At 35.8% G+C, this 25,084-nt stretch overlaps 1 protein-coding gene and 1 pseudogene across 1 annotated transcript in view; both read right to left on the bottom strand.

The window, feature by feature from the left end:
• CDH12 (cadherin 12) overlaps positions 1 to 25,084 on the bottom strand; it is a 1,016,740-nt gene that overhangs the window by 299,899 nt on the left and 691,757 nt on the right. The window lies entirely within an intron of this gene.
• LOC123939527 lies at positions 19,793 to 19,905 on the bottom strand (annotated as a pseudogene).

Here is a 25,084-nt window from a genome sequence, read left to right as displayed (position 1 = left end):
GTGGCAGGATGTAAAAAAAAAATGTGCAAGTTTGGCATTTTCTTCCAAATCTAAACATATTCTTATCAGATCTTCAACAATTGTATTTCTTGATGTTTACCCAAAGGAGCTGAAGATTTATGCCCAAACAGAGACCTACTCATGGATGTTTATAGCAGCTTGGCTCATAATTACTAAATATTGGAAATAATCCAAATGTCATTCAGTAAATGAATGGATAAGTAAAATGTGGCACAGAGACAATGGAATACTATTCAGCACTAAAAAGAGAGGAGTTATCATGCCATAAAAAGGCATGGAGGAAACTGAAATTCATATTTCTAAGTGGAAGATTCCAATCTGAAAATGTCACTTACCATATGATTTCAACTATATTAGATACTGGAAAAATCAAAATTATGGAGACATTAAAAAGATCAGTGGTTGTCAGTGTTAGAGGGTGGGGAGGGATGAATAGACAGAGCACAGAGCATTTTTAGGGCAGTGAAAACATGCTGTATGATACTATAATGAAGGATACATGTCATTATACATTTGTCCAAACTCAGAGGACTCATAACACCAGCTTACACCAAAAGGTAAACTATGGACGTTGGCTGATAACAATGTGTCAACATAGGTTTATCAAGTGTAACAAATACACCACTTCAGTTGGAGATGTTGATCATGGGAGACTTAGTATCTGAATGCCACTTTCTTTTATGCCAAACTGAAACATTTAAACAATAAGCTACCTTATTTCCCTTGATTTCTTCAGATGTTTTAAGTTTTGCAATAATTTGAATTTATCACCAATTTACCTCTTTATATTCATACATATGCTTGCCATCTCATTACACTCTCCTTCTAAACTTTGATCTCTTTCTCCATGGTTTTCTTATTTTATTTGATGTTATTGAAAGCAAAAATTGGCATAATTTTCTCTGGCTTCCGAGAATGTGTTCTTGAAAAACACTCTGTCTTCTTTTTTATTGCTATGCTGCTTTTCTTCTTTGTTTCTGTTTAGTTAGTTAACATATAGATTCTCTTCTCTATAGATCTTTGAAGATTTCTTCCCCTGAGTGTGATCTTTACTGGGGTGAAGTTCTATGTAAGCCTGTTCTTCGCTCACAGAAGGGACATTCTCTTTGTATTTCCTCCTTATCGCTGTAGGCACTGTGGGACAATTCCCCTCAGAACAACCTGTTCTGAGATATTTATTCTGATCTTCAGCTAGGGGGTTAACTAAGATGTGGCCCTGTGATGGCAACAGTAGCAATTTGACTATTGTATTTTTTCTCTCCAAATGGAAAAAAAAAATTAAGGCAAAGCCAAATAAAAATAAAAGTACATTTAAAAGGTGGGGCGCCTGGGTGGCTCAGTGGGTTAAAACCTCTGCCTTCAGCTCAGGTCATGATCCCAGGATCCTGGGATTGAGCCCCGCATCGGGCTCTCTGCTTGGCGGGGAGCCTGCTTCCTCCTCTCTCTCTGTCTGCCTCTCTGCCTGCTTGTGATCTCTGTCTGTCAAATAAATAAATAAAATCTTTTTTAAAAAAGTGCATTTAAAAGGGTATGTTGAATGTTTCTGTGGGAAGTTTGTATTTCTAGTTGCTTCTAGATGTGTGGGTAATTTTTTGAAGTGATTATATTTTCTAGATTTGAGTTCTGATATAGCCATACTATTTTTGTCTGTTTTGGTTTGGTTTGGTTTGGTTTTGCCCTGTTCAGCCATTTCTTTGTTGGTTTTTGTCCCACCAGAATCAGTGGTTTATCTTAGACTTTATTCAATTTCTACTAACAATTTCTTTTTTTTTTTCAAAGATTTTATTTATTTATTTGTCAGAAAGAGAGAGTGAGCACACATGAGCAGGGGGGAGTGGCAGGAAGAGGGAGAAACAGGCTCCCAACTAAGTAGGGAGCCTGATGCTGGACTCATTGCCAGGACCCTGGGATCATGACCTGAGCCCGAGGCAGATGCTTAACCCATGGAGCCACCCAGGGACCCCTCTACTAATAATTTCTGTGAGGATCTCCATCACTTTTCTGTCCTGGACTGGAGGCTCCTCTGTATTCATGCAAAAATGAGTTCCAGGTAAATCATCCCTGACCATCACCTCCTTGCCGGCATGTCTTACCCACCTCCTCAGTTCAAGAACATCAGTGTTTGTGAGAGTTCTTCTCATTTTCTGCCAAACTATATCCCTCTCTGCAAGGAGAAGGCCTGCATTGATTTCTTGAACCCTCTTTTAAATGATCCCCAAATTATACTAGGTCTGGATGATACTTCTTGAATTTTACTATGAGAATTTGGACTTCCCTCGTTTCAGCTCTCATTGCAATTAAAAACAACAACAACAAAACGTAACTATTGTTCAATTTATTCTATTTCTGAGAAACAGATTGTATGGGCCGCTTTTATATTATCATTTTCCAGAATTCACATTTTAATAAAGCTTGTTTAGAATTAAAGTATGCACAGAACTGAGTATATAAAAGTAGACATTTATTTCTCTATATTAAAATAATGGATTTCATTCTCCAAAAATTTCAAGTTGCTCCTTGGTGCAAAGTGAAGCACTTAGGGAAATGCATTCTGCCATGCAGGTTTCAGGGACACTAGATTGTATTAAAGGCGACCTGGAGCCATCAGCTCTCTAAGTGGCCCTTCCGTCCTGTAGACGTAAAACAAATGTGCTCTACTCTGCACCTACTTTCTCCCATTAGGTATTATGAGGCACTAAGAAAAAGCTACTGGCTGCATCACATCTTTCTTTGGTTTGAGATTAAAAGAATGGCAGAAAAACAACCTGAGGGTTTTGAAGGGTCAGGGGTGGGAGGTTGGGGGAACAGGTGGTGGGTAATGGGGAGGGCACGTTTTGCATGGAGCACTGGGTGTTGTGCAAAAAGAATGAATACTGTTATGCTGAAAAAATAAATAAAATGGGAAAAAATAAAAAAAAATAAAAAATAAAAATAAAAAGAAAACAATACCTTCAAAAAAAAAAAAAAAAAAGAATGGCAGAAATTCTATACCTCCTGTGAAGGGCATCAGTCTCCATTTCTCAAGGTTGCACAAGTTATGTTGAAATCATCCAGTTTACCTTGCCTATAAATAGTTTGCATCTATTTTGAGTAAAATATAAAAAGCAATAAATAGCAAGAAAAATTGGTTGCACTATATAAATTTCAACCTCTTTGCTATTCAGGATTTCTCATGTATCCTTGACACACTTCCAGAATTCATTCTGTTAATAAAGTGGGCAATTATTCTATTAGTGAATATAGTTGCAGAGTCTCTCATTTCTTCAGCCTCACCCCTATCTCTGCTCCATCCACTTGCAGAAGTGGTAAATGCATCAGAAAGACTGGTTACAGGCTTCAGAACTGCCAAACGGCTAATTGTCAAGATCTTAAGAAAATGACCATTTTCTGTTATTATCCCCAGTGCAATATAAAAAGGCTATTAAACAGGTTGCCTAATGTTGCCTACACATCGATTCATTCCAGTGTTAAAAGATGTGCCAAGGGAAAAACAAAATTCAATCAAACAAAGAAAGAACAAAAGAACATGTGTTAAGAGAGGGACTTCTGGCTAATTTTATAGGGAAGGATAAAAATTCTCAAAATGTGTGTATGTGGGTAGGGGTATTGCATATTCATAACACTCCATAGAGATTCTTTCTAAGCTTATCAAAAGCAACTATACTGTGCTTTTTCAAATAAGCACATGTAAAGGGATACTACAAAAAGGGAGAAAGATGTTAAGAAATCAATGAAAGAAGAAAGTAGGTGAGAAAGAAATAATTAAATGGAAAAGTATTGTGGGAGAAACCGTATTCAAAAAAGAAATCCAAGGGTGACTTTAATGTATTTTGAACCACAGAACATTAGCTATAATCTAATTTTTCTTCCCTTAGGACCATAAAGTTGAACAATATTCATGTCTTTCACAATTTCCATGCACTCTAAAACTTCAAATTCATTCATACACCTTAAGAATCCATGATTCTGCAAATTAATCTTAGAACTGGTAAACTTTATATCATCTGAGGATGATGTCCTACGTTTTGTGGGGTATGCCATCACCGCTCTTTGGATGGAAGGCAGAAGTATTATATGCAACCCAGGGAATAGCTTTAAATGAGATATTATGAAGGTAATATAAGCAGCCATTACATGTCTGAATCTTGGTTTACTAGAATTAGATATGCAGTGACATTGACTCTAAAAATGTCTAATATGATGACCTGACATTACCATTTTGTATGCATAATATGGTATCCCTACTGGGACATTTTATGAAAGCGATAGGTTACGACCTACTGTTAATTACACTTAGTTTCCAAGGTGCCAGAGATTGATGGAAGAGCCAAAGTGCATTATTGCTCTCCACTGGACCTTTGCATTTATTAGTCACAAGTCTGATGCTAATGGGATCTGCTCTTTTGTTGGATTGATGTTCAGGGTTAGATGGGCAGATGAGCTCTTGATCTTGACCAGAAATTATTTGCCCATTGCCAGTTAGAAGAGGAAAAGGGCAAGGTGGAGGTTGAACTTTAATAGATGCTGAGAGTGCATGATAAAACTCAGTAAGATAATGCAGTCTATTCTTTTTTTTTTTTTATTTCCAAATGGTTTAATTTGAACAATTATGCTTTAGTTTAAAACTAAGAAATCTGGGGCTCCTGGGGGGCTCAGTTGATTGAACATCTGCCTTTGGCTCCTCAGGTCATGCTCCCAGGGTCCTGGGATGGTGTCCCAAGTTGGGCTCCCTGCTCCACTGGGGGTCTGCTACTTCCTCTCCCTCTGCCTGCTGCTCCCTAATGCAGTCTATTCTTAAATTGACAAATTTACATAGTGAAGAGACTTTTTAATTATTGTCAACCAAAATGTAATTCTATAAGAAATGGTCCACCCAGTTTTTCCTTCCTTCCTCCTTCCTTCCTTCCTTCCTTCCTTCTCTCCTCCCTTTCCTTCCCTTTTCCTCTCCTCTTCTCTCCTCTCCTCTCCTCTTCCCTGCTCTCCCCTCCCCTCCTCGCCTCTCCTTTCCTTTCCTTTCCTTTTCTTTCCTTTCCTTTCCTCTCTTTCCTCTCCTCTCCTTTCCCTTCCTTTCCCCTCTTTTCCTTTGCTTTCTCTTCTTTTCTTTCCTTCCTACTTATGGGACATAAAGTTATTTTTGTTAAACACAGATATTACTTCTTATATTTAAAAAAAAAATCTCTCCTATGCCACACAAATGACAAAAAGGGAAAGGTATCACCCAATCATATTTAACACATGATGCTTCAGGATAAACAAGTATGTCTTCAATAAATAGCCTTCACCATAGACATAAATTTAATATTAGGATAAAAGAGAAACAATATAAATGAAATGTAGTAGTATTTTCTAAAATTATATCTGTTACTCCAAGATAACTTCTTACTGAGGAATTTTCCTGACTTCTCCCTCTATCTCATCAGAACCATGGTCCTTGAAATCTACAGGCGGCATTAATTCTTACAAATAAGAATTACTTTTGAACAAAAGCAGCTTAGACCACTTTTTACTTTTTTCTAAATTAAGTTTTCTGAAGTATGCTGTTAGGAAGTCAGAAGTATGCGCATCTGCACATCTGGTCATCTTATATTGACTATATGCTCTGTGTAAAGATGAATTTTGAGATACATGAGGCATCATTTTTGTCCTCAGATTGTTAGTTAGCATTCTGTAGAGAAAGCAACCTGTGCACAAACATTGAGAATGTAAGCTCTAAGTGACAAGTGACAAAAAAGTTCACATTGTAAAATCTTGAGACCACAAGGAATCATAACTTCCAACTTGGAGGGAACAAAGATTTGTAACGAAGTTCCAAGAGGAATGAATCATATAATTGATATGAATCATATATATTATACATATATTATATATTATATTATATAGATGATGGCAAAGCTGGAAAGGAGGACAGAATAGAAGGCAGCGTATCGAAGGGAGAAGTGTCAAGAATTTGTGTGTACCAGACTGGCTAGCTCTTACCACTTGTGTGATCGAAACAGGTTACGTAACACTTCCGAGCTTCCGTATCCTCATCTGTGAAATGGACATAACAAATCTAACCTCACAGAACTGCTGTAAAGGTCAAATGCAGTCTTGTGTGCCAAATACTAGGCAGAATGGCCTACATTAAACACAAATTACACATAATTTTTATGCTTTTGGTGAATCTTACCATTCCCTGGTAGCAACAAAAATCCTAGAAAACTACAAACTCAGGCAAGCTCCGGGCAAAATTGTCTCAAAGGGCTTATTTCAAAGCGCGCTTGGAAAATTATCTGTGAGAAATAAAATTGACAAAAGTGCTGGTTGAAATGAAAATTAGAAGTTCTTTGAATTAGGATGAGGACACTGGGCATGTTTTATTACCTATCCATTCCTGGCTTTTGGGGGAATGCATGGTGTTTTCCAGTTCTCAAGAAATAATTCATTTAGCTGCTTTTGTTTGATTTAAATTAGATTTTCTGGTAGCCATTGAGGGGCACTTGGATGGCTCTGTCAGTTAAGCATCTGCCTTTGGCTCAGATTGCGATCCCAGGATCCTGGAATTGAGCCCCTAGTCTGGCTACCTGCTCTGTAGGGAGTCTGCCTCTCCTTTTGCCCTTCCCCACTCTCATGCTCTGTCTCTCTCTCTCAAATAAATAAGATCTTAAAAAAGAAAAAAAAAATCCCGGTAGCCTTTGAAAACTGGCAAGATAAGATAAGCAGATAAGAGATGTAACCTGAGCTGTGTTTTTGTGGTATTACTACCTAGCAGCAATGTGTAGGATAAATTAGAGAAAAGTGGGGCACTATTATAATGATTAAGACTAATCATGAATATAATGTATCAGAATGATTACAGATACACGGCGGACACGAGAGATATATTCAATGAAATATACTAAGATTTCACTAAAATGAGTGATGTGATAGAAGGCAGGAGGCATCAGGCAATATGCTGAAGATGAAACCTGAGGTTCCAAGTGTCTTGGGTAGATGATACAGTCCGTTACATCTGAGATCTCGTGAGTTTGTGGAACAATATCAAGACACCACATTTTATCAGTTGGATGACCTCAGGAAAAGGCCAGAGATAAGTAGTTAGAAAGCATTAGCACAGAAGTAAGTGAAAAGAACCTGAGACAGAAACCTTTGGTAGAAGCTTGGATTCAGAGAGAGGCGTCAAACAAAAGTATCATGAAAAGGCAATCCCAGACAGTTGAAGGAATCAGAAATCTAAAGTTTTAAACCCTAAATTTTCAGTCAAGAGTAGAAGAGAGTGTGAAGAGACAAAACAAAACAAGAACAACAATGAGAAAAACCAAAAGTGGGGATGCCTGGGTGGCTCAGTCAGTTAAGCGTCTGTCTTCAGCCCAGGTCATGATCCCAGGGTCCTGGGATCAAGTCCTGTGTTGGACTCCCTGCTCAGTGGGGAGCTATTACTCCCTCTCCCTCTGCTGCTCTCCCTGCTCATGCTCTCTTTTCCTCTCTCTTAAATAAATAAGTAAATAAAATCTTTTAAAAAAATACAAGCAATTACTGAGAAAGTTGAGGAACTTTGGAGATGCTGGCTTCATAGTGACTTTTTTCTCACAAACAGTTTCAATAAAAAAAAATAGAAATGGATGTTATGATATGGGATGAATTCTCAAGTAGTCGTAATACATGTTAACTATCATTTCAAGAAATTTACACAGAAAAAGCAAAAACGGCAGGATGAGAGCTTAAAAATAAAATTTTTGTTTATTTTTATTTTTTCATCCAAGGGAAAATGTTTTTATACTCAAAAACTTAGGTTTTAATCCCAGATCCCACTAGATATCACTGAGGGTTAGTGGACTTAAATAGAAATATAAGTTCCTCCATGTCTGTCTTTAAAAAATTTAAGTTAATGTCTGGTTTTAATTTTAAAATAATTCAGTGTGGTATAATTCACATACATTAAACTTTATATTTAATTATATAGTTTCATGAGTTTCAAAAATGTCTACTCCCTAGTAAAGACTTCTACAATTAAGATAAAGAATACTTCTATCACTGAAAAAAGTTCTCTTGTGCCCTCATTGTCCCAGTCCCTGACCACAGGCAACCACTGACCTAGATTCCATTGCTATAGATAAGATTTATCTTCTCTAAATTATATATAAGCAACATCATAAGTATTAGTTGTTTCTGGTTTCTTTTTCTCAGCAAATGCTCGTGAAATTGATCTATGTCGCTGAGTTTATGAATCATTAGTTCCTTATTATTTCTGAATGTATTTCACTGCAGGAATAATATCCATTTAATTAATCCACTTTATCCAATTTATTCATTCGTTGTTGATGGCTATTTGCGGGTTTTCTACTTTGGGGCTAATATTAGTAGAGCTACTATGAACATTCTCACACAAATCTCTGTGTAGATACATGTTCTGAGAGCTTGTATATGGAAGTTAAAAAATATCCACTCTCTCTGAGAAAACTGGAACAGCAAGCATCCAAAGTCCAGAATTGGCTAATATATTTAGATGGGATATTAGCTTTGCAATTTGTTAGATGCTGCTACCACATTTATATACATACAAAACATTTCATCAAGAATTAGGCACGTAAGGTCTTCAGACAACTAATTGCGTGGCTCTGATTAGAGCCCTGACCCAACTTGAGTAGAGAGTTGATGGGATAGAACAAACTGGTTGTTAGTATGAGAAGTTTACCTTCTGCTTGCCTGTCTCAAAATGGTCATAGGATTTTAGATCCTGAATGGCAAAATTTCTCTCCTGAGTGATTAAAGGGCTCTACTCCTACTCTTCTAGGTCATCTGCTTCCTTGGTGAGAAAGAAAGATCTTGAGCCTGTCTCTTTTCTCTCATCCATGCACACACTTTCAGCGGCCAAATTTCACTTGTAAGGGACTATTTCTATGGCAGCATGTGGGAGTATTTTCCATCTGTCTCATGTAACTAAAAGAAGCACCCTCAGATTTTCCAGACGCAAGGAAAGAGGAATCCATCTACTGATTCCTTTCAACTTACAGAAATATTTATTGGGTGACAAGTCCTTCTGGAGGAGAAGATCTGGCCCACTATCAAGAAATACTGAAACCCTGGATCCTTTACTGGTTCTCTACTATAGTGGTGGGGAATTTGGGTTATTTCGAAAGGCATTGTAAACTGCCCCTTTTTCTTAAGGAGGGATGGGTAAAATGAGGTGGCAAAAAGCTATGGAAAAGAGAATTTAAACCATTCTTTACAAAAATGTGAAACATGTATCTCCATGGTGGACCTGCCTGCAAAATATTTGTAGGGTATGTTGCCTTCAAAAACTTTCCTTACACTACTGCTTCAATCAACACATCTGGATAGATATATATATAGATAGATGGATGGATGGAAGGATGAACAGATAGAAAGGCACACACATACTCACACACACACTGAAGACCTTGATTGGAAGTGTTAAAACCCCACTTGTTGAGCCTCCAAGCCCCCACTAGAGGCATCTGACAGTTTGGTTGGGAGGAGAGAAATAAAGAGGGGAAATCACATGAAGGGAGAAGGTAAAATTTTCTGAAATGGGAGAGAGAAAAGAGAGCTTGGGGGACAGACCTGCAAACAGGGTGCTAAACCTAGGAAATAGGGTACAGCCATGAGGTGATTTTAATGTGGTGTCGACATGATCTTTTCATTTTCAAGGGGTTTTGATTCTGGCTTCTTATTTTTATTTCCCAGACTTCAGTGACCTCTGAAACACCGCAGCCTTGTGCAAAGAGGTATTGTATATAAACAGGGGAGGAAAAGCCACAAACTCAGTGAGGACAACAGGAGGGAGGCAGCAGACAGTAGCTGTTTGAGGCAAATAGTAGCGAAGAAGTTCCAGATCACAAACCAGGTCAAAGAAGCAAAGCCCCAAGGAGGACTGGCACGTGGAACCCGATACAAGAAAAATGGAAAAGTAAGCTTTGGTCCAGGCAACAGTCTTTTTCCTCAAACCCTCTGAAAGAAGGAAACCACTGAAAAAAAGGGAAAGCGGCAGGTATTTGGGTTCTATGGTTACACGTGGCCTTTCATTGAACGTAGCTGTGCAACTCAGGTGAAGGATTCCTTCCAATTAAATCCTACCAATTAAACCAAATTCTACAGATTTGGAATTGCCTCAGATTGCCTGCTTATATTGCAATGTTCCATGCTTTGTTCAAAGGCTCTATGGTATTGATCAAATATGTTTTATCTTCGCTTATCACAAGTTCCCTTCTAAAAACAAATATTTTTCCCAGGAAATATTCTATCTCATTTTCAAAATCTGTAGATCTCTGAAATAATGGTATTCATTTGAATACTTCGATGATCATCCCAAACACACAAACTGAAATTTGGCCTAAAGAGCTAGAGAGTGATAATATTCAATATAAAGTTGTTCTGAAGATTCATAAGAAATGGGTGAAAGGATTTTGGTTATTTAATATTTCTGAGGGGGCTTCTTCATTCTCACTAATATCTTATAAGTAGAAGTTATTGGTGTCTTCAAAGGAAATTTTGAATGTATCTTTGATCATATATAACTTTGCAAGATTATCTTGGGAGAGTATGGTTTAGTTAGACAGGAGAGAGTGATCATTAGTGAATTCTCATATCTATCAATTTCAAGTTGTAGCTCATACATTGCCCTAAATCCACTTCAGAAATTTATGGGAAAATTTCGACACTTTTGACACTTCAGAAACTAGTTAAGATAAATTGCAACCTATAAGGCAGAGGAGGAAAAACAGATTCTTATTTGTAATTCAGTCCAAATTAAGTATTTTTAGCTACATACTCTAAACTAGTTCTTCAATTTTTTATGGACTTTTATCCAGTAACTCCTAAATAAAATAATAATGTATAAATTCCATCATCAGAACAAAGGCAATTCCTATACATGAAATTATCCACAATTACAGTACTTAACAGAAAAGAGATGATTTGATTTGAATTAATAAAAGTGTTAAGTTATTCATGTTATATGGGATTGTCTTACTCTCTTTGGACTGCCATATCAAAAATACTGAAGACTGAGTGACTGAAGCAACAAACATCTATTTCTCATAGTTCTGGAGGTTGGAAAGTCCAAGACCAAGGCACTTGCAGACATGGTATCCGGTGAGGGCTCACTTACTAATTCATAGACCACTGTCTTCTGGCATTGTCCTTCCAGAAGGAAAGGGAGGACTCTTGTCTCTTCCTATAAGAGTCATTCATGGGGACTCCATCTTGATGACATCACGCATTCACAAATGCCCCATCTTTAAATACCATCATATTGGGGATTAGGGTTTCAACATGTGATTTTTGGGGGAAGACAATATTCAGTCCATTGCATGTTTTATACATGAGTATCTCTGCACATACATATAACTAAACATATGCCCATGTCAATAATTAAAACAAGGAAAATAAAGCATACTAGTCTGCCTAATCAATCAGATTATTTAATTCAGCATAAAATATTGTTAATTATTTTAACAATATCTTGTTATATCAAAGAATGTTAATTAATTATGTTAAATTTTGTTAATTACCAATTGTTAATCATTAATATATTGATAAACTAGATAGTTAATTTCATTTTGATTATTCATATCCACAGGTAAGGTTTTCAGATTGATTTGAAATGGAAGACTGGCTTATGATGAGGACAATCACTTCCTGAATAGCTATGTCAACAGTGTGACAGTTTATACAGGGAAAACTAAGAAAGAATAATCAAATATAGAAATAATTATATAGCACTGGGCATTACATTGAACAGATGAATCACTGAACATTATATAAAAAAACCTACCTTGGCTAATTGAACTTCATAATAATAAAAAATGCTAAAAAACGAAATAATTATATAGAGCTAGTATTATCTGATTTCCTTAACTTCAGATAACCCTTTGTCTTATTGTGGGAGTCTGCAGTTAATTTCCAATGACTCACAAAGTTGGCTTGACCAATTTGACATTGTGGCGCCTTCAGATTTCATGAACAGGAAGATGGCGGGATTTCACATACTGCTTCTAACATGCAGGGAAAGCAGTGTCCAGATGCACTACTTTGAAGGAAGAGTGAAGCTAAAAATGTTGACCTGTGGACTATTAGCTTGCCATAAACATGACTAACAGTCAATGGCACGGGTTTCACTGTGGAGGACTCATTCAGAGAATCCCAAAGCTCATCCTTGCTGCAAAAAAGTATTTTCTAAAATGAAGGGGGTGCACTTGGGGGACCCAACGGAATTGCTGAGAAGGGGAGTGTGATAGGAACTTTTGTCACTGTTGGAAAGTGAGTGAGCTGTGACATTGAGTGGGCTGTGACATTGACTGAAATAGATTCGCTCAGGGAGACAAGTTAGATATATCTTTGATCTTTTTACAAGCAGCTAGATAGAAAAAAAAATTAAGCAGCAGGAAAGGAGGGACAAGATAAAAGAAAGTGTCTTCTCTCTCTCTCTCTCTTTTAAATTCTTACAATGTCCTGATTCTTCAGCCTAGAGCTTTAAATATTTTTGTAACTACTTTCTTTGGAAACTGTCATCTTATAGTAATTTTGTATGTATTGAGCCTCTAAAGCTATAGATGTTTTATAAAGCTATGATGTAAATTTATTTCTCTCCATAATCCCTGTCACTTTCCCTGTATCCACATAAAAAGCAAGAGATGTAACATTTCATTATTAATTACAGCAACAGCAAGCTGGCTGTCAGAGTCAAACCCCAGCACACTCCCCCCACCAAGCTACAAAGCTTTCAGCCATTTACTCATTAAGCTTATGATGATGATGGAGTTTTTAAAACCTCCTGTTTGTAATGGACAGTAGGCCTTAAAAATCTGTCATAAATTGCTCAATTGAGGAGATCAAATGGCAAAGAGAACGATCCAGCCTAAGAGCAAACAAATTGCACCATAAAAGAAAGTTGTGTCTTTAACTGAGCTTTCATTTTACAGAGAATGCTACGGCAGCTCTGTGACTCCAAGGGGATGCTGTGGGACTGTTTAACTGAGAATGGTTATTCAGTGTAAAGGGGCTGAATACAGGAAAGGAAAAATTAAAACCAAACCAAGACAAAAGAGTAAGAGTACCCCAAAGTGCTTTTTGTTTTGGTTTTAAAATAATATGTTACAGCAGAGTCAAAATGACTAAATCAACTTTTTTAAAGTGTATTTTCCTTAACACCATAATAATGGACCACATAGTTATGAAAGCACATGTCAAGACGAAAGCAAATCCCATTAAAGATCGAAGCATATAAAGTAATTTTCTTTCCCATCTAGTAAGCAATTTTTAAAATGCATGTAGATTTTTATATTTTTCGTCCATTCATTCAAACAATATCAATGAGTACCTACTATAGTCCAGCTTTTTCTCCTAAGTATTTTGGAATACAAGGATGAACTCAACAGAAAACAGTCCTCTCCTAAAGAAGGGAGATTAAAAAAACAAACAAACAAACAAAAAACACAACAAGAAAAACCCAAAAACCAAACAACACCACCAAAAAAATAACACATATAATACATACATAAGTTAAATAAAGGGTGTATTTGAAAAGGATAAATGATGAAAAAATAGGAAAAAGAATTAGGTAAAAGGGCTTGGGAGGGCAGGTGAGGGTAGGAGAGGACAAGGAGGATCCAAGTTGAACTAGAAGGTAAGATGCTGGTACTCACATTTGGGAAATGAGAGAGTTGGCAATAAACACACTTAGAGGGAGAAGAATTTTCCAAGTGTAGTCATCACCTTAAAACAATGAAGTCGCTGGCCAAAGCGTACTTCTCAGATTTACTCAAGAGAAGCTCTTGTAAACATGGAGGGCAGAGGAGCGGCTAGCTGTGTGGTGTGCCCATATGAAGCAGCTCTAATATGGGTCAGGGCTCATCAAAGACTAATCACATCACTCCACAACAATTATATTCACCAAACACCTTTTTAAAGGCCTATATTTGGCACCCAACACATCAGTACAAAGAAGGACTTGTATCTATCTGTGCACATCCTTATGTCCATGTCCAATTATATACACACGATAACAATACATAAAGTTAATCTGTCCACTGATGTTATAACTTCTTCATTCATATTCACAGAAGAATTCTTTTACCATGGCAGTAGCATATTGATCAGTTATTTTTAGTTTTAAATCCTAGGAGCCAACATTACCTAAGTACTGTCTTTATGGAGTTGAAGAGAAAAAAAAAAATACATGGGAAAAATAAACAAAAATTGGAGAAAAATCTGCTATCGTGATGCTGGTGTTATCATTTTGGACCTAAAATCTTATCCAAGCACGAAGAACTGACTCTGGAACTGTATGCAAGATGACCAGAAATTGTCAATAGTATGACATCGGCTTACCCCACTAAAGAAAAAAATCAGAATTTTATGAATCATTCCAAAATCTAAGCATCCGTTAGTCTTACTTATGAACATCACTATATGAAACTCTCCTTAACCCAAACTTCCAGTATCATTTGCAAAGTATACTTGCCATTTCTAAAAGCCTCTTAAAAATGAGAACTGGCTTTACAACTTTTCTAAGTTATGACAATATATATCCCATAAATTTTAGGCTTTAATTGTCACTCAAATTTTTGTTTTCTCATTCTAAAGTTCTATATGACCCATTGTGTTTGACTGTGAGTGCAAATGATATTAGATAAGATCATAAAATTGATAAAATACTGAATCTTTGCACTGGTTTTTTGAGTCCCCTAGGACTGATACTCATTCATACATTTTTCTCTCTCCTTCTTCCTCTCTCTCCCTCCCACTCTCTAGTCCCTCTCTCTCTCCCCCTCCACCTCCCCTCCCCTCTGTCTCCCCACCCCAACCCCAATCCTGGCAATCTGAGTGTTGCTTTAGGACATTTACTAAATATACTACTGTGTATTTCTCAGTGATTACGGACAATTAGATTCAATGACTGTTCTCCTTTATTATAAGTTCCCCTTAACATTTGTGATTTTAATTGTGGAAAATAACCATGCACATTTATGGATGTGTGTCCCTCTCAATCCGTCCCATCAATTTCCTAGGGGCAATTGGTGCAATTTAATTCGTCACCTAACTATTCTCCTTCCATCCTAATTGGTGGCATCTATTTTTAAAGTAAGGTTGGTTCTTGTGCTATTATTTTATGTTGGTAATTTATTGAGAACCCATTGCCCAAAACAGTCTCATGGGTGCTATAAATAAAGCAGGATCATAATTGCTGGAACAAAACTGGGCCCGATGGACAGGCAATGAACTCGCATTAAGGTTAGGTTATGGCTGTATCTGTAATTTCACTGAATAACCTTTTTATTTCTCTTGATATACATTTTATAAAATGTATTATATAAAATTGTACATTTTACTGTACATTTTATAAAATGATACGTTTTACATTTTATAAAATGTACGTTTTACATTTTGTACATTTTATAAAATGGTATTTTACATTTTATAATTGTACATTTTATAAAATGTATATTGTACATTTTATAAAATGATAATTTTGAAAGATACCAGCAATTTTATTTAAATAAAGAATAAAAGAGACATAGAATTTGAGGGATTTTTTAAAGTTATAGATTTAAATTTTAAAAAAAAAGTGTGTGATGATGGAAAAATTATTCATATGGAAGCAATGTGATTTCCACTGTAGAGTTAGAGATATTTCACATTTTAAAAGCTCGCTCCCTTTGAGGTAACTTTTATTTGCTATTTAAATTCAACTTAACCTTCCCTGTCCTCTACTACTAAAAATAGTGCTTGTGGTCTTTTACTGTTTCCACGCACAATTTAAACAAAATAATTTAGTGTTTCAACTTGGCTCAGGAATTGTGAGTTCTAAAGGTTGCTCATTTACAAAAAGCCTTATGTAGCTCTTACGCAGTGTGAAGGTTTTGGAAATATGAAGAAAAGTATGAACATTTTATTATACTTAATTTTATAATACACAACATAAGGAGATTAAAAACAATTATACTTACAAACCAATTCTGACCTGATACATGTAACTTTTTTTAATATGTAGAGTCATTTGTTTTTTACATTAGTGAAAATATTAGTTGTTTCCTTCTTAAAAATTGTTCCTAAAGTGCTATATTGATGTTTTAAAATAAATTAAACGTGGGGAAATTAAAACAAAATGAAAATAAATGTACTTTCTTTTATATTTAGTAAAATGTTCTTTACTTCATTGTCTTTGAACTCAATGGAATTCTTTTTCAAATTAAGTTTAACTTTAACACATCAAATGTATGTATGAATAGGAGTAAGATCAAACAGATTTTGAGCCATTTCTACAAGATCTTAATTTTAATATCCATGCAGACAAAAGCTGCAATTTAATACTTTGTTCTACTGTCAATTTATTCTCCAATTTTTGACATGACAAATCACTTTTTATTTTCAATTATTGACTTATAAATATGTAGGATGCATCTATGGACACAGAGAGAACAGATATCAATGGAAATCTTGTCAATTAATAAATGCTGTTCATCTTAACATCCATCATAAACTGAAATCCTATAGACAAAATAGGTAGCCAGATACTCTTTTGCAACTTTTCTTCTAAAACTTTGAAGTTTTGGTAAATTTGGTGTCATCTGCTTTTTCCCCTAACACTACTTCCCTCCATCAAAAAACAGTAATAATAGGGGCACCTGGGTGGCTCAGTGGGTTAAAACCTCTGCCTTCGGCTCAGGTCATGATCCCAGGGTCCTGGGATCGAGCCTCACATGGGGCTCTCTGCTCCGCGGGGAGCCTGCTTCCTCCTCTCTCTCTGCCTGCCTCTCTGCCTACTTGCGATCTCTGTCTGTCAAGTAAATAAATAAAATTAAAAAAAAAAACAAAAACAGTAATAATAATTCTGAATGGTTAACAACACTGTGATTTATTTATTCAATCCTTGTGATTTATATAATTATCAAAGCAGTCTTCATATTAAGCAAAAACAAAAAGACTACATAGACCAGTTAACATACATTGTTTTGTAGGTGACGATTTACAACAGACACTCATCAATTGGCAAAATAAGCATCCGTAGTGAAGAAGAGCCCAGACACTTCAATTGTAAGAAGTCTGCAGGAAGCCCGTGTGTTGCAAAACCCCGTGATAAGGCATCTGCAGTCACTGTCTACGTCATGTTTCGACTTAACTGGTGTCATCACTCTGTGTCACTTTCATCCATTCCACGATTTGCACGAAAAGCAAGCAAACCACAACAGCTCTTTAAATTCTGGAAATGTATGGTAAACTTGTCAGTTTGCCTTCCATAAAGTTGTTTATCTCAGAATTTCACTTGGCACACAATTTCTTAATAAATGGAGCCCTCTCTCTCAAATGCCATGGAAATCCCATTGATCAATGGGGATTGCTGTGCTTATCAACATCAAAATGGAGACAGCTTAATTTCTTAGATTAGCATTTGGCTCAAACCAGCAAAGGTTTCCTAAGAAATTACTATTAATATATTTAAAAGTATCCAACTTCTTTATCTTCCTCCCATCGACCCGAAATATAAGCTAAGGGCATGTGACTGCATCTTAATCACGTATGAGCTCGAGAGCCATCCATTGAAAGCCTGTCTCAGCTCATAGATATGAGAGATTGTAATATTTTAACATTTCCTACTGCCAAGTCGTTAAGCAATAAAATGATCTTGGCACTTCCCTGTCAGTTCATCATGAGGAACTACTTTAGTTTTGCTTAGTCTCTTGATGAAACAAATGGAAGGCAGCTGCACCAAACGGCCTTTTCAGAAACATGTTGCCAAACAAATCCCTGGAACTTTCACCCCTTTGCATGGCTAATTGAGATGGCTTGAAGCAGAGAAACCTACAAATGTATCAGCATAGAAAATCAAGGCTTAACTATTAGCAATTAAAATCATAAAACTATCAGCTCATAATTCTATTGTCATTCTCACGATCCACATTACCTTTATCCAAGATAAATATAAGATGATTTCTTACCTAAAGATGTATTTTGCATACTTTAGCATACTTATCACACTAAGTATGTTAAGTTAAATACATATTTCTGCTTATTTGTATTTTAATTTGTATTCATTTTATATTTAATTATATTTTAAAGGTTTTGATCACACAAATAATACCACAAGGAACACTTGTTTGGATAATCTCAAACAAGAGAGAAGTGTATAAAGTAAAAAGGTATAATTCTATTTTCACATACGTCCAATCTTATATTTTGGTATGTATTTTTTAGGCCATTCTGTGTGTGTGTGTGTGTGTGTGCACTTTTGTGTTGCATGTGTGTGTATATATAAGCTAGGAATTTTATTCTGCAAGCTTACGGCAAAAATCAACACATTTCTTTATTTCTGTTAATACTTTTAATAAAATTGAATCAGATGTTGAGTCCCTAATATGCTATTATGTGAACTAAGAACTCCCCTCTCATCTCAGAGGAGTCAGAAAGCTACAAAAGTCTTTTAAAATTTTTATTTTAATCCCAGAATAGTTAAGATATACTGTTACATTAGTTGCAGGTGTATGATAGAGTGATTCAACAGTTCTATGCATTATTCAGTGCTCATCACAATGACTGCACTATTAATCTCCTTCACCTATTCTACTCATTCCCCCCACTCACCTCCCCTCTAGTAGCCACCAGTTTGTTCTCTATAGTTAAGAGTCCATTTTTTCATTTGTCTCTTTTTTCCTTTGTTTGTTTGTTTTTTAAGATTTATTGATTTATTTATTTGACAGAGACCAAGTAGGCAGAGAGGCAGGCAGAGGGAGAAGGGGAAGCAGGTTCCCTACCCAGCAGAGAGCCGGATGTGGAGCTCAAACCCAGGACCCTGAGACCATGACCTGAGCCAAAGGCAGAGGCTTAACCCACTGAGCCACCCAGGCGCCCCTCTTTTTACCTTTGTTTTTTTGTTTTGTTCCTTAAATTCCACGTATGTGAGAAATCATATGGTATTTGTCCTTCTTTTATGGAAAAAAGTCCCCAAAGTCTTAGAACAGAATGTTTTTGGCAGAGCCCCCCAGGATTGGAACAAAGTCACCAAGGACAGGCTCTCCAGGCAAACTTATGTCATCCCGTGAACTGGCTGCCAATTCATGGATACATGTGCTATGCAGATTATACTTTCTCCTGCTTCAGAGAATTTGCATGTGCTCTTCCCTTAGCCTGCCCACCTCATGCTCCAGCACTTTCTTCCAGCCAACTCTCCCTTACCTTTCATATCAGCTTGAAAGCACACAGCTTTCTTATGGAGGCTTTCTTCATTAACCCAACTGAAATTAGGGACTGTCCCCCTTGTAGGCAACATGACACTTAAATTTCTACTTCTTAACACTTCTAGACACTTGTTTTTGTTGAATCTCCACTTCCCTACTAAGCCATGATCTCCAGGAGAGAAGGGTATATTGCCAGATGTTTATTCCTTTACTGAATAGATATTTATTAAACATCAACTATGTAAAGCAATGTGTTGGCTAGTAAGGATAAAATGGTATACTCCAATGACATGATTCTCTTCTTCTCACTGACCTTACCTTTGAGACAGATGGGAAAAAAAGTTACACCACTAATCACTTAATTAGAATGGTAGTATCATCTTAGAAGGGACAGTGTATAGTGTCCATGTGAGCATAGGGAGTGAATCTGCTAAGAGAGGTGGGTATTTAGGGACATGCCCAAGAGAAGTCACATTTAAGTTGAGACCTGAAGAATAACTAGGACTTTATCAGGAGAAGCTTAGTTCCTTTGTGGAACTGGAAGGTACATGGAGTACAGAGCTCAGGGAGAAACAGGTGATGGATAGATACTGAAGAAAAACTGTAGACTTAGGCTGAGCTGGTCAGCAGAGTATTTATGCCATCCTTGTGTATGCCGATCTTCTCTGTATCGTTCCAATTTTAGTATATGTGCTGCTGAAGTGAGCACAGCAAGGTTTTTATATCATTTAATATTTTCATATTTTCCCTGAGAATATTGGGAAGCTATTAAGCAGTATTAAGGAGGTCACTGATATGAATAAATCTGCAACTAGAATATCAATAATGGTGAAATGGGTCAAGACAGTGAAAACAAAGAGAATGGAATTGGAAAATATTTTGGAGTTAGAAATAGGAGTACTTAGTGGTTGATTGAATATGAAATGAAGGCTCTGGGTCAGGGAAGATAAAGTAAAAAAATAGTAATAAAAGCACACCCATATATGGGTAACACCCATATAGCATTTGTTAGCACCTGTCATTATCTGAAATGTTTCACATGAATTAGTTTATTTTGCACACTAACCATATGACGTAATACTATTATTATTTCAATCCCATAGATAACAGAAGGGAAGTGCAGAGATATTAAATAATTTCCCAAAGTAACATTAGTCACGTTGCCATTTAGTAGAACTGGTATTCAAAGTCTAGGGGTTTAGCTCTAGAATTTATCACTCCAGGTTTTGTGGAATGAGAAACTTAGTGGATGGTAGTGAGACAAATGGAAGCAGAGAACACTGGAGAAGGAGTGAGTCAGGGTTAAAGTGTAAGACTTGAGTTTGGGGTATGCTGAACTCGAGGTGCCTTCTGTGATGTGCAACTGGAGGTGATAGGTCTGACATTCTTTTTAAAGATTTTATTTATTTATTTATTTTTATTTGTCAGAGAGATAGAGAGAGCACAAGCAGGGGGAGCAGCAGGCAGAGGGAGAAGCAGGCTCCCTGTTGAGTATGGAGCCCGATGTGGGACTCAAACACAGGACCTTCAGATCATGACCTGAGCCGAAGGCAGATGCTTGACCGACTGAGCCACCCAGGCATCCTGATAGGTCTGGCATTTTAAAGTGGAGATATCATCCTGGGACTCATCACGGCACAGATGACAATTAAAGGCATGGAATAAATGAGATCATCCAGAGTTACTTGATGTAGTACAAGAAGTCTATGCTGTTTTGAGGAAGAAGGACTGACATAGGACTCTGAGAAGGACGTACTTCCTGAGTAGTTGTGGGGAAACAACAACAACAACCAAAAACAAACAAACAAACAAACAAAAAACACACACAAGGGGACAAGGTTGTCACTGAGCCAAAGGAAGACCTTTGTCAAAGGAAGGACCATCAACACTGTAGGTTCTAAAAATATTTATTGACTTTTGATTGTTCATTAGGCTACACTTGAGCATCTATATATTTTCACTAGGGTGTTCTCAGATGACTTCTGTTTATATATAAATATATGGCTGTGAGCTATAAGAGGTCAGTTCCTTTAACCCTGGTAAGAGTAAAATCTTTGGAAATAATGAATTATTTTCTCTAGAAACACAATATATTCTTCCTGTATGCACTAACTGATTCAGAAATATATTTGATCTCAAATATCTAAATAACAGTAAATCATGAAAGTCACATCTATTGGCTAAAGTCAAATACATTTCCAAAAAAATAAGCAGATATAAGTTAATGTTAATCTTATACAACTAATATTTGGAAAGGATCTTTGATTTATCTTACTGGCATGTTATATCATTTTAATTAATGTACTACTAATGGTAATGGAAATATTTACAATTTTATATGCAAGTATAATGGAGACACAGATATAAACTCTCAAATATTTTTTTTCTCATGGTCAGTGCCCCATGGTCCAAAATTTAGTTAAATTTTTTGCATTAATGGTAAAATGGAAAATTGGGATTGAAGCATGCAGTGTTATTTTATTTGTTACAAAGAGACATCAGCCCTATATCCAATTTTTACCAACTAAAATGGTCTACTTATTTAAATTAATTACTAAGAATTATATAAATATTTCTCCTCGACTTACAGCTAAGGTAAAAGAAACAATCTGTCTCCTGCACAGCGGTACCAATAGTCTGATATCAGTTATGCATGTATGTGCCAGAAAAAGCTCAAAATACAGCCAAAATCAAATTTAGGTAATTAAATATATAGATTCAGAATGTGGTGTCAGATTTTATGGAAAATGTAGACAAATGCTTGCAATTCTATTTAAATCAAGTTAAATTTACCTGACATCAAAAACACGAGATTGTTTGATATAACCATTTCCCACAGGCTTGTAAATTCCTTCCTGAAAATGTTTTTCATCTCACCATTTTGACCTCCCAAACAGCACCTAGGAATGCGTATGGAAGGACACAGAGTTTTTTCTCAACTATTAGTCTCCATTTGAAGACATATGTGAATATCTGAATGAATGTCAAAACCGTGATTTCTAGAAGTTTCAGAGACATTTTATTTAAATATTTGATCTGATTATGAAATATTTGTAAAACTAACTTAAGTAAAATTTCTAAGCATACAATTTAATGTCTTATCTAGATTCCTAGAAAAAAATGATTACAAATACAGCTAAGAAAAAGCAAAAGCCTCATAACTTAGTCTATTTCATCATATAGCATCTAATGTTTTGTAAATATAGACATATATATATATATATAAAATTTTTTCCTCCTTCAATCATCTACTCCTTCTTGTGCCATGATTCTTATTTCTTTCTTCCATGTCATCCCTACAAGCTTTTGAACAATGCTGAGGCTTGGTCTATATTTCTTTAAAATTTATAGAACTCACGCGTTATTTCTTATCTAAGAATTAACTGGCAAACTGTTGACTTTTCCTTATAAACATATGTGGCCACCTCTCATCCTCTTTCACATTACGCATTAGGGACCACATTAAGGCAGGCCACCACCCTCTCTCACTTGAATTACTACAGGAGCTTCCTAAATTGTCTCCTGCTCTTCACCTTAAAATAATTTCTTCCTACTGAAGCCATTAATTACTTAAAAATGTAAATCAGATTGTGTTCTCTCCTGCTCACCATCCTCTACTGGCATCCCATCACACTGGGAATAAGAGATTCGACAATTTTTCATGGTAGCTAAAGGAATATAAGATCCGGGAAGGTTGTGTCTGTGTCTCTGGGTTTGATTGCTTTCTTTCCCCTTTGCCTGCTGTGGTCTAGTTCTGCTGACCTTCTCCTTCTATCTGTAACAGGTAAGGCTCATGACTATCCCTTTTCTCTGCCCTCTGCCAGGAAAACTCTTTCTCAGATCAGTTTATTAAAGCTTGGCCCAAATATCCTCTTTCAAACAGTCTGTCATTTATTCAACCTTGCTCTAGCTTTCATTGTGTTATAGTACTCACTATCACATGTATCTATTTTCCTTCCTAAGAATTCTCTTTCTTGCTAGAATGCAACCTCCTTGAAATCAGTCTCTTTTTCTTTTTCTTTCTTTCTTTCTTCTTTCTTTCTTGTTATTGTTGTATGTATCCCAATGCAATGAATGATCACTAAAGACTTCTTTTTTTTTTATCACTAAAGACTTCTGATTGTCTTATTTTATGACTGTCTTTACTGCTGTTCTCCAATTGAAAAAAAAATGGCAACCTTTTCACATTTAAGCTAATAATTTTGGACTTTTTTACCAAGTAAAATATAAAATTAGAAACAGATATTACTTTATTCAAATGGTAACATTTATATTCAAATTACCTTCATTCAGATGGTAATCATTTTTTACTTTTCTTATTATGTATGCATTGGCGTGTCATTGGAATTATTGTGTTATTCAAGTTTCATGAAATTTACAGCTTATGCAATTTTTCAGTACTTATGGTCAAATTATATATTTATACACACACACATATACACACACACAATTATGTAAAATACTTATGTATGCATGTATATATGTATACACATACGATATATAAAATTAAATTATTAAATTTTGTCCAAGATCGTAAACTAGTTATTAAAGAATTAACAATGGTATCGCATTGCCTTTTCATTAGTCTCTGTTCTTTCCACTAGCTTTTTCAGCTTATTCATGAGGGAGGTGTCTGACTATTTACTAAAGTACTAAACATGACGATGACTCAGTCCATCACCTTGATTCCAAAAGGTACTGAACAAATTCACATTGACTCCAAATAAGTAAAACTAAATTATTCCCATTATGATGCTTTCACCCACTATGTATTGTTATAGATAGCTGCTCCCTAACTCTTCCTAAAAATAAATACACTTATCTGTCTGTTTCTTAGGCCATTTAGATATCAATAGACATAGAGACAAAGGAAGAAGGGGATGGGAATGGCGGCCAAATGCACATGAATATATTCAGTCAAGTATTTCATTTCTAATACAGTATAAACTAGAGCAGGAAGTACTTTGTTGAACCAACCCAGTGTCAAGGCAGTCACATAGTAAGGCTACATCGGTATGGAATTAACGTTTCTTGAAAGAATGAAATAATATGTTGATGAAGGAATGAATTCTCTAACTCACAGATGAGCAGAGAAAGAGAAGATCTAAGAGTTGAGACTAAAAGTATAGAAATTCCTGAAGCACAGCACAGCTCAGAAATTCAATCTGAATATATTCCAATTCACTGCATTTCAATAGACACACAGTGATTGCCAACCTATTTTCATCATACAAACAAAACAAAATAAAACAAAAAAAATTTAAAAACCCTCATACCATTCATACATTTTTCAAACATGAAAATGTGCCTGAATTATACAGTGCACATTTTACTCAAATATGATTCTGTGGCAGCAAACAATTTTAATGACATGCAAAACATTCAATATATTTTTAACACTAGAATTCCAATCAATTTATGTTAATGAAGTAAGCCGCAACCCCAAAACACCTTTGAAATACTCTTAATGGCCACTATAATGCATAGTCTCCTGTTCATGGTGTATTTAAGTTTTTAATCTTACAGCAATGTAAATGAAACACATATGATGTACCTTATATTAGGTATTCAAGTGTAAGTCCCTATAACATCATCTTAAAAATATTAATCTGCTATTGAGAGAGCCAGAAAAGCATTCTTGTGATAGGATTTCTCATGTTTTCCTTCATATCAATTAGTATAATATTTTTAACTTTCCATACAATTTAACAACAGATTGAATAAAGGACTTAGAGAGTGTAGCACAAAATGAGTATATATATAATATATATACACACACACACACACACACACACACATATTTGGGTAATTTTTAAGAAAAAAGAAGGCATAGACACAATAAATGTATAACCAAAAGTTATTTGTAAGTTATTTGTAAGTTTCCATCT

The sequence above is a fragment of the Meles meles genome, chromosome 3 (genome assembly GCF_922984935.1).
Source record: "Meles meles chromosome 3, mMelMel3.1 paternal haplotype, whole genome shotgun sequence".
Taxonomy (NCBI): domain Eukaryota; kingdom Metazoa; phylum Chordata; class Mammalia; order Carnivora; family Mustelidae; genus Meles; species Meles meles.
The sequence above is the reverse complement of the archived record's forward strand: the minus strand, read 5'-3'. Positions and strand labels throughout refer to the sequence as shown.